This window comes from Melanaphis sacchari, unplaced genomic scaffold (genome assembly GCF_002803265.2).
Source record: "Melanaphis sacchari strain LSU unplaced genomic scaffold, SCAv2.0 Contig73_pilon_pilon, whole genome shotgun sequence".
Classification (NCBI taxonomy): Eukaryota; Metazoa; Arthropoda; class Insecta; order Hemiptera; family Aphididae; genus Melanaphis; species Melanaphis sacchari.
The window spans coordinates 3,219,695-3,236,285 of record NW_020271525.1 but is presented as its reverse complement, the minus strand read 5'-3'; the positions used below and the strand labels follow the sequence as shown (position 1 = coordinate 3,236,285).

At 23.0% G+C, this 16,591-nt stretch overlaps 1 protein-coding gene across 4 annotated transcripts in view; it reads right to left on the bottom strand.

Moving 5' to 3' along the window:
- Positions 1-13,414, bottom strand: part of LOC112600910 (octopamine receptor beta-2R-like) — a 165,276-nt gene extending 151,862 nt beyond the window's left edge. For 2 of the 4 annotated variants that reach the window (XM_025348260.1, XM_025348259.1), the window contains exon 1: positions 12,909-13,414. The gene's annotated coding sequence lies outside the window, so the exon portion shown is untranslated. The remainder of the gene's footprint in view (positions 1-12,908) is intronic. The other 2 variants (XM_025348257.1, XM_025348258.1) reach the window with 1 other exon arrangement.
- Between the last annotated feature and the right edge of the window lie 3,177 nt (positions 13,415-16,591).

The window sequence follows — 16,591 nt, the reverse complement described above, 5'->3', positions numbered from 1 at the left end:
AAACATATTTATAGAAAAAAGTCTTAAAAAAAAAAAAAATAAAAATAAAAATACGATGACTATAACAATTTGTTACTTAGGTACGTATTTGATTTCAAATATTAAACTTTTTAAAATATGTTAAAAGTAATTAAGTTATAACAATTTATTCTAACTGCTACGAATACAATATATGTACTACATTGTATAATGTAATTTCAACAAATGTAAAATGTTGTATTATACGATATAATGTATAGTATAGTGTAGAATACAAGAAACTTTAATAGAATCTATGTATAACAGTAATTATAAAAATACCTACTACGTTTATTTGTCTTTGTACAATATTGTAAATTAAACTTTAGGCTCATTACAATTATCATCAAATTTAACAATTGGTCAATTCAGATAGTTATTGGTCATCAACTTTCAGTTGACATACAACAACTACCATATGTAAGTATATTCTTTGTAATTAGTTTAATTTTTAATATTTTATACTTACATACGTTTTATTATAACGAATTTAAAATAGCTACTAAAACTAGTTTTTATGAATCAAAATATATATTTTTTTTAATTGAAAACATACAAATAAAACAATTAACAACGAATAACCATCAATTTTTTTGGTATTATTTTTGGCATTTATGCAATATGTCAAAAGTTAGCTAAATGTGCATCATAGTGCTACTTAAATGATTTAAAAAACGATTTTTTTCAAAAAACCACACATACTCGCGATAACTAAACGAAAATGTTCAAAAATGTTGGGGAATCCATACTAGGAATGAAGAAATTTGCTGAAGTTAGAATAAAGGAAAAATTTAATGAAAATGAATAAAAATGCACAGTTTATTAATTATTTTAAAGCAAAACGATTTATTTGATATTATCCACAAAGATGGAAAGGGTAAATTGGATCATTACTTTGAACTGATAAAAATGATTTTATAATAATAAAAGTACAAAAGAATTGATACAAGTGAAAAATAAAATAAAGATCAAACTTATTAAGAAATAGAAAACTCGTGTAAGTCTTAAGTCTATTAATGACATAATTATAAGTAATTTTTATTTTTGTTATATAATTATTATAGGAACTTAATTTCAGATAAAACTATAAGACTGTAGTTATCCAGTAGCACTGACGAATGTGATGATTCTGTTAATAAAATATTATATTTGAAACTGTTTCCAACAAATCAAGCATACAAAATTACACAATAATTTCATATTAAGTTACATGCATAAAATTGAAGTAAGATAAACGAATAAATAAAGGTGAAAACATTTTTCATTTTATTAAATTTAAATAAGAACCTAACCTAATCTATGAATCGTTTTATAAAATCATAAAATTCTTATATTGAAATATTGTTTATATAATATTTAGGTTAGGTCAATCTCATTAAACAAATATATTTGAAATGTCTCCCGTAAGTATTGAAGTAAACATAACCATTGATAATCTAACTAAAAATTTTATATTTGTCAGAATTATAATTTTTAATAAAGTTATTAATAAATAATACAATTTTTAACATCTGTATTTGTATCACATTGCGACAAATATAAATAAAAACTTTAAATTATTATAAATAGTAACTATAATAATAATATTATATTATAATTATATAATTACGACAATTAAATCATATCGAAAATTTAATTTACCTAAAATAATAAAGAACCTAGTTAAAACTATTTATAGCAGTTTTTGTTGTCAGATGAAGAACTTTAAACTTTTGTTGCTTCGATTATATTGCATTGTACATTTATTTATTCAGGAGAAAAAATAATATTTTAATTAAATAGTTTTACAATCGGAATGTAAAAAAATTAAATTATTCAAATATTAATTTTTATTAACTTTTTAGATTGATATTGAATATAAATTGTATCGATTATATTTGATCTAAAAACTCAACTACTGCAATGTTATGTTTAATGAATAGCGGATAGTATAAAAAAGTACGTGAATATTCCTATAGTATGTTTTATTATTAAACTTGAAAACAATAATAAATCATCGCGTTTTAAAAACCTCTCACTGGAGATCGGTTAAGCCCACGACGCTGACATTTTTTTTTTAAATAATTCCGTTATTACCTATTCATATTTTTTTTATATTGAAAGACTACACATTGATAAAATACAAAACGACCTTTCTCATAAATAAGACTCTTTGATAATGTTTAGTTGTATGTTGCATTTTTGAGTAATTAGCCAATTCTCAAAATTGTTTATAATAAAAAATAAGAATCATTGTAATAAAAAAGCATATTATACGTATGTGATACTTCAATAAATTTTCAAATAATGTTAAAAACATTATTAACAAAAGAATTACACTTATATAAGCAATAATATATTCACTAAATATAATAATAATAATATATATACTTTAAAACATATATTTAATGTTGAAACATATAAATTATAAATTTGAAAAAATAAAACTTAAGTTCAAATGACAAGAATAATGCTAAACATTTTACGTTTTATTTTTTGAAACGTAATCAATGTGTAGATACATATTATACAATTATGAAAATTATTAAAAAAAATTATTATAAATTCCTTGTATTTATAGATTAAATACTTATATCATATTATAATATATTATTTATGATATATTATCACATATCTACTGTTATGTATGATATACCCTATTTATGGTATATTATCCATATTTTTATAAAAAAAAAAATCTATATAGAAAAAAATACATATAATAGCTAAAGTAACTTTATCATGAAAACGATCTACAATTTATAAGTACTTCAAATTTTACTTACAAGTTAATAAATGTGTAAAATAAATACCCTAATCAAAAATAAGAAATTTTAATAATGTTCAATATCAATAGCGATCTATTCAACTACTCAAACTTATAAAAGATAATTTTATATCACATTTCCAGCCTAATCTAATTTTACAATATACTATACTAAACAGTTCTCATTTCAAAGTTATAACACAATGATAGGTTAAAAACCTATTTAAAATTAAAAATTCTATCAAATTCAGTTTTTTAACTAATTTTAACCTTTGAAATCCTTGGTCTATTACTACATAATTTTTAAACTTTTTAATTATAGTAAAGAACAATTGTCAGTAATCATTACGGGAAAACACACTATAAAGCAACTTTAAGCTCGTTGAGATAGGTATTACAGAATAATATATCTTTTCTGACAATGACAATGATTTTTAACAAATACATTGATTGCGGAAGCCGTATAAACAATATTTTATTTATTATTCAACATCTATTTTATTTGATTATCAATCATAAAAATGAATATGAAACATTTTATTTTTTTTTAAATTCTATATTTTTTTAACTTTGGTATTTTTTAAAATACAAATAAAAATTATAAATAACAATGCTCTAAGATATAAAATCTATAGGCATATTAAACTTTAAACATCCCTAAGTATATACAGTAAATATTATAATGACTTATATTTTTTTTTTTTTAAGTTTTGTATTTTTTGATACATGATAACTAAAAGTTTTATATGATAGTATATCATGAAATTATTTGTATTAGTAAGATGATTTAAATTTAGACTCTATTCAATAAAGTAGTTTTACTATACTTATGTTATATGCACAAACTAAAATTGAATATACCTATTATTTATTTATTGTACATATATAGTAAATACAAGCCTTTTCTTGTAAGATATAAATATAAATGATAATTAATTAATGCATAAAAATGATTGTAAAACAAACCATAATAATAGGATCAAATTTGCACTCAGGGATATTTATTACCTTATTTTTTCAAGATGGAAAGATCAAAGATCAAAACCATAGTGATTTTAATAACTTAGTGAACCCAATCATATTCTAAAATAAAACATTCACACTGAACATAATATAAATTACTTTTTTAGTAGGTACACTACGTACATTTATATATATATATATATACCTATATATACATATATTACAAATTTTAGTAACCTAACCTTTATATCAATAAAATGGTTTATTTTTTATTTATATTAAAAAACTATAGTATCATTAAACCTAATTTAATATTTCCCAACGTTATAAGATTATATTTATACACTTACACTGAAGTTAAGACTAAAAGAAGAAAAAATAATCACCAACAATAATTACAAAAAAAAGAGATTCTAAATCGAATACTCAAGGTGTAATATTAACAAAGAATCGGAAATGTTTATTTCATTTTTTACATTCTATACTACAATTTTTCTTTACTGATTTCTTAATTTTACTTAATGATAATTTTAATTAGAACTTAACCTTTTTCGTTCAACATACTTGATTTAAACTATAAATTGTTCTATATGAATAACGAGTAGAAGATTCTACAAGATCAGTAATATATAAATTATTATTTTCGTTTAATATCTTAACATTTGTCAAATGCCACGTGTTTTAAAACTATTGTTAAATATAATTATAAAAATAAACAGTCATAATGCATAACTCATAAATGGCTTTGTAAACAATTAATCATGTAAGCAATTTTCATAGATTTAAATCAACCCAAAAAAAAAAATATCATTCTCGCTCGTTGATAATATAAATTACATATAAAAAAATATGTTGCACCTAAAACTTTGTTAGCTCAAAAAATTATACAAAGTTTTTTTTTTTTATTTACTAGTAATGTATCGGCTACTGGTGAAACGACTAGAAAAAAAAACGTGAAACATTCCAAACGGTAATATTATAATGGACTGTAAACCTATACATAATATAGGTAGGTATACATTAAATAGTATGAAATAAGTCCTAAATGTTGACATATGGGCACTAGTTGTTATTTTTTACACCTTATTTACATAGTCACTTCGTAAATCAATTTGAAAGCTTTTTACAATAGAGCATTAGGTAATCAGCACAATATCTTAAATCGTACAAAATACTAAAGTAAAACGTCAATATTTTAACAATAAAACGTAAAATACAAAACAATAAACAATGATTCTTTAAATATAAATGTGATTTATAATAATAAAAGATAAACTTTAATTCCAAATATTTAATTTTATATGGTTTCATAAAATATATTATAACATGAGAAGATAGTATAAACAAATAACACTAATAAGTAATAATTAATTACGGCGCTTGGTATATGCAAAACATAGACAACATAATTTAAAAACCAGGGAACTCACTTCACTGTATAATAGATTTTAAGAGTGCCTTGAAGTTGAGAAGGTCACTGTAGTCTGTATACGTGTATTTTATTTTAATTCAATAAGTCAATGTACACGAAAAATATTTTTGAGCCAATTATACTACAACATATTGTATATTAAGTATATTATTATTGTTATGTGTTTATATTTATAAGACTATTTTAATGCATATATATATATATAACTATTAGTAATTTGTTTTTCTATTAATAATACGGTGTATAAATTATATTTTTAACAAAATTATGGAATTTAATATTATATTATTATTAATTAATGAATTATTATACCTAATATTTATTATTATTGTTTATTCATAATCCAATAATGACGGAGGTATGTCAAATATTTTAAAAAAGATCGGGGTTTATCAATAGCATTAAATGTATTTTAATGTTTTGAAAATATTATTGTTCAAAAATTGTAATAATATACATATTGTGAAAATTTTTAATATTTTTAGAATTTCAACAAAATAACTATAATTCAAACGCAAAATATCGTTGTTTTTTTATTTTCATTTTCAATTTATATTCAATAATTTTAAAAATATATACGTATAAAAAATACCTATAAGAAACTCAGTACAACATTTTCAAGCTTGAATACTGATATAAAAATGTTTATCGATATAAATGAAGAAGAAAAATTTTTTAACAGCTTATAAAAATCCAAATATTTTAAAAGTGATATAATGTTTTTAAATTTCATTCAAATCAATTTTAATTGTTGGTAAGAAGTCAAAGTTAACGGTCATTTCATTTTAAATTAACTTAAAAAAAAATAATAAAAATATTTAACTCGAAAACTAAATTCACATAAATATATTCTCGTTTTCTGCTATTTTTGAGTTCGATAATCAGTATATTTTAATAAGCACAAATGTTTACATACTTGATTTGTAATCAAAAAATGATTTTTTTTTTAATTTACAATACACTTATTGGTGTTTTAAATATTTAATTTAATTATAAAATTCATGAGATACGTGGTAAGTCAATCAGTGATCAAAACATGGAATGTACAATTATAAATCATTTTAAAATTAAAAGTTAAGTAAATTTTCTTAATTAACACGCTTTAATTAAAATAATTATTTATCCTATACTTCGATCTATTAAAGATAATATGCACATGATATATAATAAGTACACAAAGATATATTTTTATCCCTAAAATATCTTATAACTTATAACTTATAAGTTATAAGTCATAATAGTTATAACTACCTAACACATAATTTTATTAGTTATAAACAAAAATAATAAATTATTTAAGTAATATTATATAATAGTTTATCTTAGCTTTACTTCTGATATTTTTAATTTAATGAGAATTTTTTTATGCGTGTTAAATATAAAAATTTAATTAAATGCACAATAAATACTGATACACTATACCTAAGTCAATCCATACATTAATTATATATGTGCATTTTTATCTGTAAGTTATCGGTGAATACTAAAATTGTACATTGACAATATATTGTCTATTTTCTTAGCCATAATTAGCACAGTATTTATTTATATTTATTTTAGATATTCATGTTTAGTTATGACACTCATCCATAAAAAACAGAGGCCAGTGGCCATTGTCTAATATTAACAATATTAAACTATAGCTAAGGTTAGGTAATGTCAATGCAATATAAAATAGTTAGTGACTCATTTGTATTCACATATTAAATATACATAAATATTCAACAATAATATGTATGTATCTTAACATAAATAGACATATATAACTATGCTATAATTATATAATGATTGAAACATACCACAATATTGGAAAGCATTTAAGTTTTGACTATATTTTAGAGTAATAATAATAATTTGATAATTTATCTTTTCCATGACAAAAAATCTTTATTATAATGAAAAGTTGGTTAAAAAGTGACAGTCTTTAAAATTACATTATGATTGAACATGAAAAATATACATATAAATATATTATTTTTAGAAGCGAGACTAGTGCTCATTATCAAATTTCTGTATACTGTCCGCTTTTTTTTATAAATTACATAATTCTAAAATACATTTAGAATAATAAAAACGATTTAATTATATTCTCCGGTTATATTATAATTTATATTTTTTGTGTATAGTTGGTTAGGAATTTAGTTTTCTTAAATAGGTACTTAAAATCTTTAAAGAATAAAGCAACTTAAAGCAAATTAATTTTGAATTATTAATTAAAATTAATCAGATTATACCTATCTTTAGTTTCTAAAGTTAAATTAATATAATAAGTAAATGCATTACATTATGGTCATAAAAATGGCTAAATAAAAAAATATATTATGACAATAACAAAACATTTACAAATAAAATCATAACCTTATATATTTTTAATATACATATAATGATAGTAATAAAAATTTACAAATTAATGCATTTTAAAATATATTATTTTAATATTTAATTATTTATCTAAAAGATCTGTATGAACAATAATTTAGAAAAAAAAAATATATTAACTCCCAAAAAATTCTGAAAATTAAATTTTTTGTCACACAAATTAATTGCTCTGACCACTCGTACTGCGCCAAATAAATACATTTAACAGAAGCTAAAAATAATGTGTATAAATAACAAGGTCATCTTGATTAGTAATTCCGTGCGTAAAAAGTTAGCATTTGCTTAATAAATAAAATTACAAATCATATCATACAAATTCAAGTTATAAATCGTATAGTATATTCCAATAATAACGGTGTCCTTATAATAATTAGTAAAAGTATAGGATTTTAAAATATATTTAAAAATATATAAACATACACTATAAAATTATGTTGAAAATTAAAAAAAATATCCTTTATAATATTATATACACAGAAAATATAATAATAAATGGTATCTGATAACTAAATATTCACTGAAATACTGAAAAAAAAAAAATTATTAAGTTATTCAGTTAAGTACTTACAATATATGAAATATATATTCGATATTTATGTATTAATAATGAATAATAAATTAAGAGAATAATATAATTGATAAGATTAAAAGAAGTTAAATGAAAAAAAAATAGTATATGAATTATTTAAAAATAGATTATATGAATGACTGACTCTCAATAAAGATGAAAACAAAATTATATTCTCGCATGATGAAAAATTAAAAAGACATTTTTAGTGTTAATAAATAATAATCTAATCTAGGTTCGTTTGGCTATTCATCCCGAATTTCTCGGGATGTTTCCGGTAGGAACTCATGTCCCGGCATCATAGACAAAGTTTCTCGGAACACCGATTTGTCAGGTTTTAGAGTTTTAGACTATTACATAGTAATGTCCCGGAATTTAAAACTGTGTTTATAATAATTATTTTACTTATTCAGTTATCGGTTTTTATTTAGAATAAAATTTAATGGTAAGTATTAGTTATTTTAACAATATTTAAAAATTAAATTCTGACTACATTTACAGTTAGGAACATGTTATGATTTTTGAATTTCAAGAGCTACAATTACTAAAGATAATATTAATATATATTCAATATATTAATGTATAGCTTATTAGTTCATACATCAGTACGTAATTAATTTCTGTTAATACGAGTCATATGTGAGTGTTAAATCTACCAACACTTTTGCACGTTTTTATACTTTGTAGTGTCTTAATTTTATTTTAACTAATTTTTTACGTAGTGACCATACCGTTTAAAATACTATTTTATTTTAATGAGAAGTCACAAAATGATTACCCACTTATTAAAAGACTTAAACTTACTAACGATTTCAATGTACGGTGTACAATCTGCTATTAACATTTTTATTATTATACAAAATAATTTATAATTTTGTTGTCTCAAATTTCTTAAAATTTAATCTGGCCACACACATTTAGGTATATTTATTATACGTGATACGGTTATGCTTAAAATATAAACATACAATTATATTAAGATTTAAATATAATCAATAGTAATTAAACGAGCATTTAATATTTATAGAATTGAAAGTAACACAATTTTTTCTTGGTATTTATGAAAAAATAAAATAATATTTAGTATAATTTTAAAACTGAAAACGTATTTAATAAATTAAATAAAATCGTTAGAAGTTTATAACAGAGATATTAATTTATTTGTTTATAGTCATCTATATTGGTACATATTGCACATAACATAATATATTACACATATAAACTTATCAGTAATTTAAATAACAACATAATATTATAATGTAATTTAAAATAAATTTTTAAGAAAGCTTCACGAAAATACTATGTTTTTATATGATTCAGAGTTTACTAATTTTTGTAAGATTAATTTACATATATTGTATATTAAGAATTTCTTGTCATTAGTATTCAAGTTAACTTTAATATTAGCTGATATTACTAGAAATGATATATTTGGTATATTGTTGTTTCCTTTAATTATTAGTAAGAACATAAACATGTGTAGACATTCATCGGTATCAAAAATTTAATTTTGAAAAAGTATACATTTTTTTATGTGTTTATAACTTCAAAATAATATTCATATAATATTTAATTGTATACAAAAAAAATTATACTTAAATTGAAAAAAAAATTATAGTTTAGAAAACAATATACAAAAAAATAAAAAATAAAACTAAATAGTATTTTATAATAGTGCAATGTGTATATGAATCATTATTAACATAATTAGAACTTTATGTGATAAATATAATAGTTAATTTTGAATTGTTTGTAATCATTATATATTTATAATATTTTTATGAGTATATTAAAAAATAAATAAACAAAATATTGATCTTTTACCTATTATTATTATCTACTATTTTTTAATATTAAATAAATTTACTTTAAAAAATATAAATTGTACATGTTTTATTGTATTTTTTATGACAAATATATGTCACGCAAAAACATAAAATTTGTCTTAGATACGTATGAATAGTTGAATCGTTAATAATTTCTCGACACTCGATTATTTTCAGTACATGATGTTGACATATTTCATTTAAAACTGTTAAATCACCTATCTACTAGTTTTAATATGTTACGACTTTTTTTATTTTTAATAGTGTACCAGAAAAGTACTTACAGTTTTTAGAATGTCTGAGACTCAAAATCAAAAAGTATTAGATTAGACACGAACTTGTTAAATTATCTATATGTAGTGTGTAGACTACTACTCTATAGTAAATAAAATAGTTAATTATATGTGTACCTATAGAAACTCAAGTATAAAATTAAACAGCAAAAAATTGTACCTTGAAATACAGTATTCAGGAGATTATAATATAAAATAAAAATTTACAATTCTAAATCTTCATTTGAGTTAAATTTATTTATTGTTTTTTTTTATATCAGCTATAGGTAATCAAACTAAAAAAATATTTTATAATATTGTAGTGATTTGTTACGTCAAAACTTCCACTTAACGTATAAGGTTAGAGATTATTTTTCTTATATTAACTATGCATATTACAATATGCATTATTCGTTATTATTACTAAATAATACTTGTTAATTGAGTAATTATAATTAATTATAAGTCTTTATTTATTATTAATGTCTCGATTACAAATACTATTAATTCATTAAATACTATTACAGTTTAAATTAAATACCATAATCATAACATAAGAACATTTAATTAATTAATCAAAAGCTTATTAGGTATTTAATTACACCATTTATATTACTAACATATTGTTAATTAATTATATATAATATTGCAATTATTTTGTTGTTGTTTTTTTTTTTTTTTTTGTAGTTATATTGTTTTGTTAAGCATTATAAAGTATGCTAAGATGATATTGCCATATCACATACCTAAGTAGTTTTTCTAATATATAATATACTGTTGATGTATTAGTATCAATTCGATTAGGTATAAAAGATAAATACTTTTTTAAACGTCCAACCAATATTTAAAAAAGCGTAATTATTAAATGTTATAAATATTTCATCAATACTAACAATTTATAATTAAATGTACATATACGATATAAATAGATAACTACTTTAATATACTAAATTAGTACATTTTTTAATACTGTTATTTATCTCCAAATACTTATTTCATAATCTTTTAAAAACAATTTTTTTAAATCTTTATTAGATGCATCATTAAAAAATAGTTTAAAAATTATTTATTCAGAATATATTTTTTTAAATAACCGAATCACATAAAATAAATGCATATTATCATAATGAAATCTTAAATATTTGCAAATACATATTTTATAAATTGTTTTAATTAAATTGAATATAAGTACATTAAAGTTTATTTTATTAAACATTGACAAATTTAAAACACTTGTACTTCAGTTTGACAGTTTTACTGTTATCTCCAATAAAAGTGTTTACAAATTTAATTTTATAGCTGTAGTAGGATTTAATTTCTAAAAAGTATTTGCAATTTCTTCAAAAGTTATTGAGAATTTACTGTACCTGACCTCGTACATAGTTGCGTACTAGTCTATTTCTCGATCAATATAGAGACTATAAAGAATTCTATACAAATGTCTGAATCACTTTGCTGCCTAAAATAGGAATGATGTTCAGAAATAAGAAAAACGAATAAAAAACTAATCTCCCGTTTGGTTATTTTGCAATATCGTTCAGTATTTGAAATATAGTTTTACATTAATACTTTAATCATAAACAATCTGTGTCTGAATAAAAAAAAACTAAAAGCATTTTAAGAACCAAATTCCAAATTAAGGATAAATATAAATATCACACTATAAGTGGCGTTTTAATTCTAACTTTCAATCTACAAAAACCAATGAATCGTGTAGCACGTATAACTTTGAACGTGTAGTATACGTTAGCATAACATCGTATAGTTAACTTAATATTTATTCCATTAAACTAAATGCCTACACTCCAACTATAATACACATGTGATCATTGCGATCTGTAGAAGCTACACCAGCCGAATTCGTTGTCACGGACAATGGACGAAAAATAAAAAATAAAAAAAACACACACGCACACATGGGAATCCAGTACGGAAGTAACCCATCACCTAACGTCAATTACCATCGAGTGAACTCCACCAGTGCTTCTCATTTTTTTTTTTTTTTATCGTTCAATACTTATCTGGTGAATAAGTTTTTTGATAGTTTAAATTTTTTTTTAAATAATCACAACGATAGAACTTTTATTATGTGGTAAATTACTTATTTTTCAAATATTAAAATAGCTGTTCTCCGCAAATATGCAATATGGAAAATATAGAGTAATAAGTATCATTATTCTTCTATATCAGACGGGCGGGTAACTTTTAAACGTAATAATATTAAGTGGAAGTGTATAATGCGAACACATGTTATAACTAAATTCAGTAAGCATCATACAGAAGTTTTTCAGAAATTATAGTAATAAACTCGTCGGTCCGTGAAACGTGGTATGCAAGTCATCGTCGCACGATTTCGGCCAATTTTGAAGGATACTAACAGATATTATACCTAGTCTATTATAAACAGTCAAAAGAACCAATTACTCTGAGGTATAATAGTGATGTTTTTCTTAATATACACAATATATAATATATTATATATATATATATATATATATATAGTATATACTATATAAATCACTCGTTTAAAAAAAGTTTAATTCGGCATCATCATAGACAAGTCATAATATTTATTAGTCATATCGATGTATATTATTGTATACGCAGAGGAAAAACAACTCGTTTCATACCAACATTTCGTGTTTTATTCTAATATCTACAAAATAAATAGTATTGAATATCCACGTAATAACTAGGTACCTACCTACCTATTGACCACAATCAGGAAACCGGCATCGGTAAATTTGGCTGTTCGGTCCTATTCAAAATCTGTCAAGTACAATAATATTATAATCCGTTTGAACAAAAACTTTTTGAAAAATAACCGAACTCGACAATCCGACGAAATAAAAACAAGTCACACACACACACACACACACATCCGACTTCGTGAAACGCTAAAACCCGACTCGCACTCGGACACCGCGCGGGATCGCACACGGCGTATTATTCACAACGGCACGTAAATACCAACTACACTGTGACCGGACGGACGACCGAAACCGTGCGAAATACGAAATCAAAAAAAATAAATAAATAAATAAATAATAGTAACGATAGACGACGGAGGAATTTTATTCGAATGGCAAACGGATATGGAAATCGCGCGAAATATCTCGTCGTCGTCCGTCGGCGCGAACAGTTGACGCGGTCACAGGACTACGCGGGTTGGCGGCGCGCTTGGAGGGTAATCCGGAACTACTGCGCTACCGTGCGCGTCGGCGGCCGCCTCTCCGGTGCTTGGGCAACTTTGGCGCGGCCGTCGTACAGTGATCGCTAACACCGCAATAAAATATTACCGTAGGCCAACGCGCACGAGATTTTACGACTCGTATTATTGTTTTTTATTATTATTGTTATTATGTGACACGTTCGCCGCCCGCCGAAAGCCCGTATCTACGATTTCGTTTTTAATTTTACATCCATTCATTTTTTTTTTTTTTTTTTCATCCGAATGGACCGAATTCATATAGCCGTTATTAAACTGGAATAATGCGTATTACCTATAACACGCTGCACACCGACGGTATGACGTTGTATTTTTTATTATTATATATTGTCATTTTTCGCGTGTTTATTCAGCCCTTCTTACCACGATAATAATAATAATAATGATAAAAATAATAGTAATATATTTTTGTAATAAAAAAAAAAAAAAAATAATAATAAAAATATTTAGCATACGTGTACCTACTGCGGTTGAAACCGATACGCGCGTTTGTCTTGAAACGTCGTGTGCTACACGCGTACAAACTTACTTTCAGAAACGATTCACCTGCGTGAATTTTTTACTTAATAACGATCGTTAAAACATATTTTGATTGAGTGAATACGACGAGTGGATTATTGGAAAATGTTTTTAGATTTATATCATGCGCATAAACCATATATTATATTGTTATATTTATTCAACATATGATATAAAAAAATAAAATTTTAAATATCAATTTTGTTTTTTCTCTATCATATATAATGCAATTTGTCTTATAACTCGTCACAACTATGTGGTTATGACGTTTAACACGTACTCACACGCTAATAATTATCAAGCTAAAACTAGTGAAATTTAGTCAAAAGTTAATTATTTTTTATGAATAATTGACTAATATTACATCACAGTCGTGTGATTAACTCCGGCCATCAGTCAGCAGTGGCTGCCACGGGCTGATCGTCGTTTACAAATATATTTAAGGCTACATACTTTATTATTTCTATGCGTCATAATCATTTTACGAACTCTGAAATCGTTTAATGTTAATAATACATTAACAACATGCCATAAAATGTTTTAAGAAATAAACATTTCTGTCGTCGCTGTTGTCTGTTGTAATAATATAATATTCGTCGATGACATATTTTAATAAATATATTTTATGTTTTTATTTTTCCTTTTATTGTAATTATTATTAATAACAGGTAAGTTTAAGTACAATAATCGGTGATTGTTGCATTACAGCCAATTTACAAACTTAACTGATGAAGGACACGTTCTTCATATTAAAATTTAAAAGTGATATCAATATTTCGCATTAGTGTATTTATTTATTTTAATTAAATATTTTTTAGATGATAAGTTAACAATGAATCGAAAATAATATTCTACAGTATAATAATAATAACCACAGTTGTAATATTACAACGTCATATTATTTTATGTGCATGACGTGTCGTATATGCAAGTGGAATTTTAATATTACAACAATAGTTTACTTGATGCTAATAACTTATAAGCTTGATGTTTACTTACAACAATCAATATAGCCCAATATTCTAATTCTAGAATACTAATGACAAAGATATTTTTGATAAATACATTTTGTACAACATTGTTCATTTTAACATTGTTAACCTACATTAATAAAATAAAATAAATATAATTAAATACATTAAACTTGGATCATTTTTCTAATTTGATGCTTCTTACTACAATAAAATAGTTCAATATTACAAAAAGTTTTGAATCAACTTTATAAACTGCATAAATTAAAAAAACAAATTTAATTAATATTTTGAATAGAAAAAATATTCTCGTGGATGTCAATACTTTCGAGAAAAGTTGTTTTATGTTTGTTATTTTTCTCTTGGAAATTCGTTTTAGAATTTTATTACTTAAATTATTTTTCATAATAATTCTAAAACGGTTATTGAACAAAATGAATTTTGTCTAAGCGACATACAATAAAATAAAATGAAAAAAGCAGCTGGCGAGTTACTCCATACTTCACTGGTATTTCAATACCAGAAATGGCAACTAAAGACGCCATCAATTACACGGGTGACAAAACAATTGGGTGAACATTTGAGAAAACATACAAAAATACAAACAAACTGAAAACATTGAAAGCATCTGTGGGCAAATGGCATTTGGCCCTACACATTTATGGCCCCCTACACAGTTTATATTCATTATCTTTATAACTTCTGAAAATTGTTCATGCATCAATAACGTCTAACACGTTGACAAGCAATCACAAAAATAAATGCAAAACATTCGATAACGACTTGTCTTATAAGCACATCACATAAATATTAAATAAAACTTAGATATATAAACTGTATCCAAAAAATAATTCACTCACAATATTATCTGTCGTTTGACATACATTTAATCGTTATAATTCCGTTTACGTAAAATATACATTTCACATTTGGAAAAAAAAACACTACATTTACAACATTGAATCAAAGTTTTTAACAATTATACCCATATATATATATATATATATATATATATGTGTGTGTGTGTGTGTGTGTATATCATATAGTTAATTGACAAGGAATAAAAATACATAATGAATTATTTGTGATACTTATATATTCGATACATTTTATTAATTACTTAGTTTTAAATTCATAAATGGTTAATTATTATGCTTATTAAAAATAATGCTGGCTGTATAGACAAATGACAAATACAATGAATGATATTAACGAATTTCAGCCATTCCTAAAATGGCTTACCATTTTTTCTTTTGTGTGTGTATTATTATTTAGTAGTTTTATAACTAGTAATTTTTTTTTTTTTTATATTTTTAGGTTTTATACGCATGGTCTTTAGCTTATTGAATTTTTAAGTAAAATACGTATAAATTATGATCATAAAAAAAAAAATAAATAAATAATAAAATAATATTATTTTAACATTCGCTTTTTGTTTTGGTTTAACATTGGAGTATTTTTGTATTTGATTTCTATATTCTACCATAATGGGCCAATTATCACTTGAATATACTGCTCTCATTGAATATATCCAATTTTAAACGTTCTCCTACACTTGAGCTTGTAAAATATGAATTATATTATTCAATTCAATTACCTTGTATTGAGTATTGTGATGGTTAAACTGTAATGTTTGTTGTATACGAAAGATATAAAATACAATGTAAA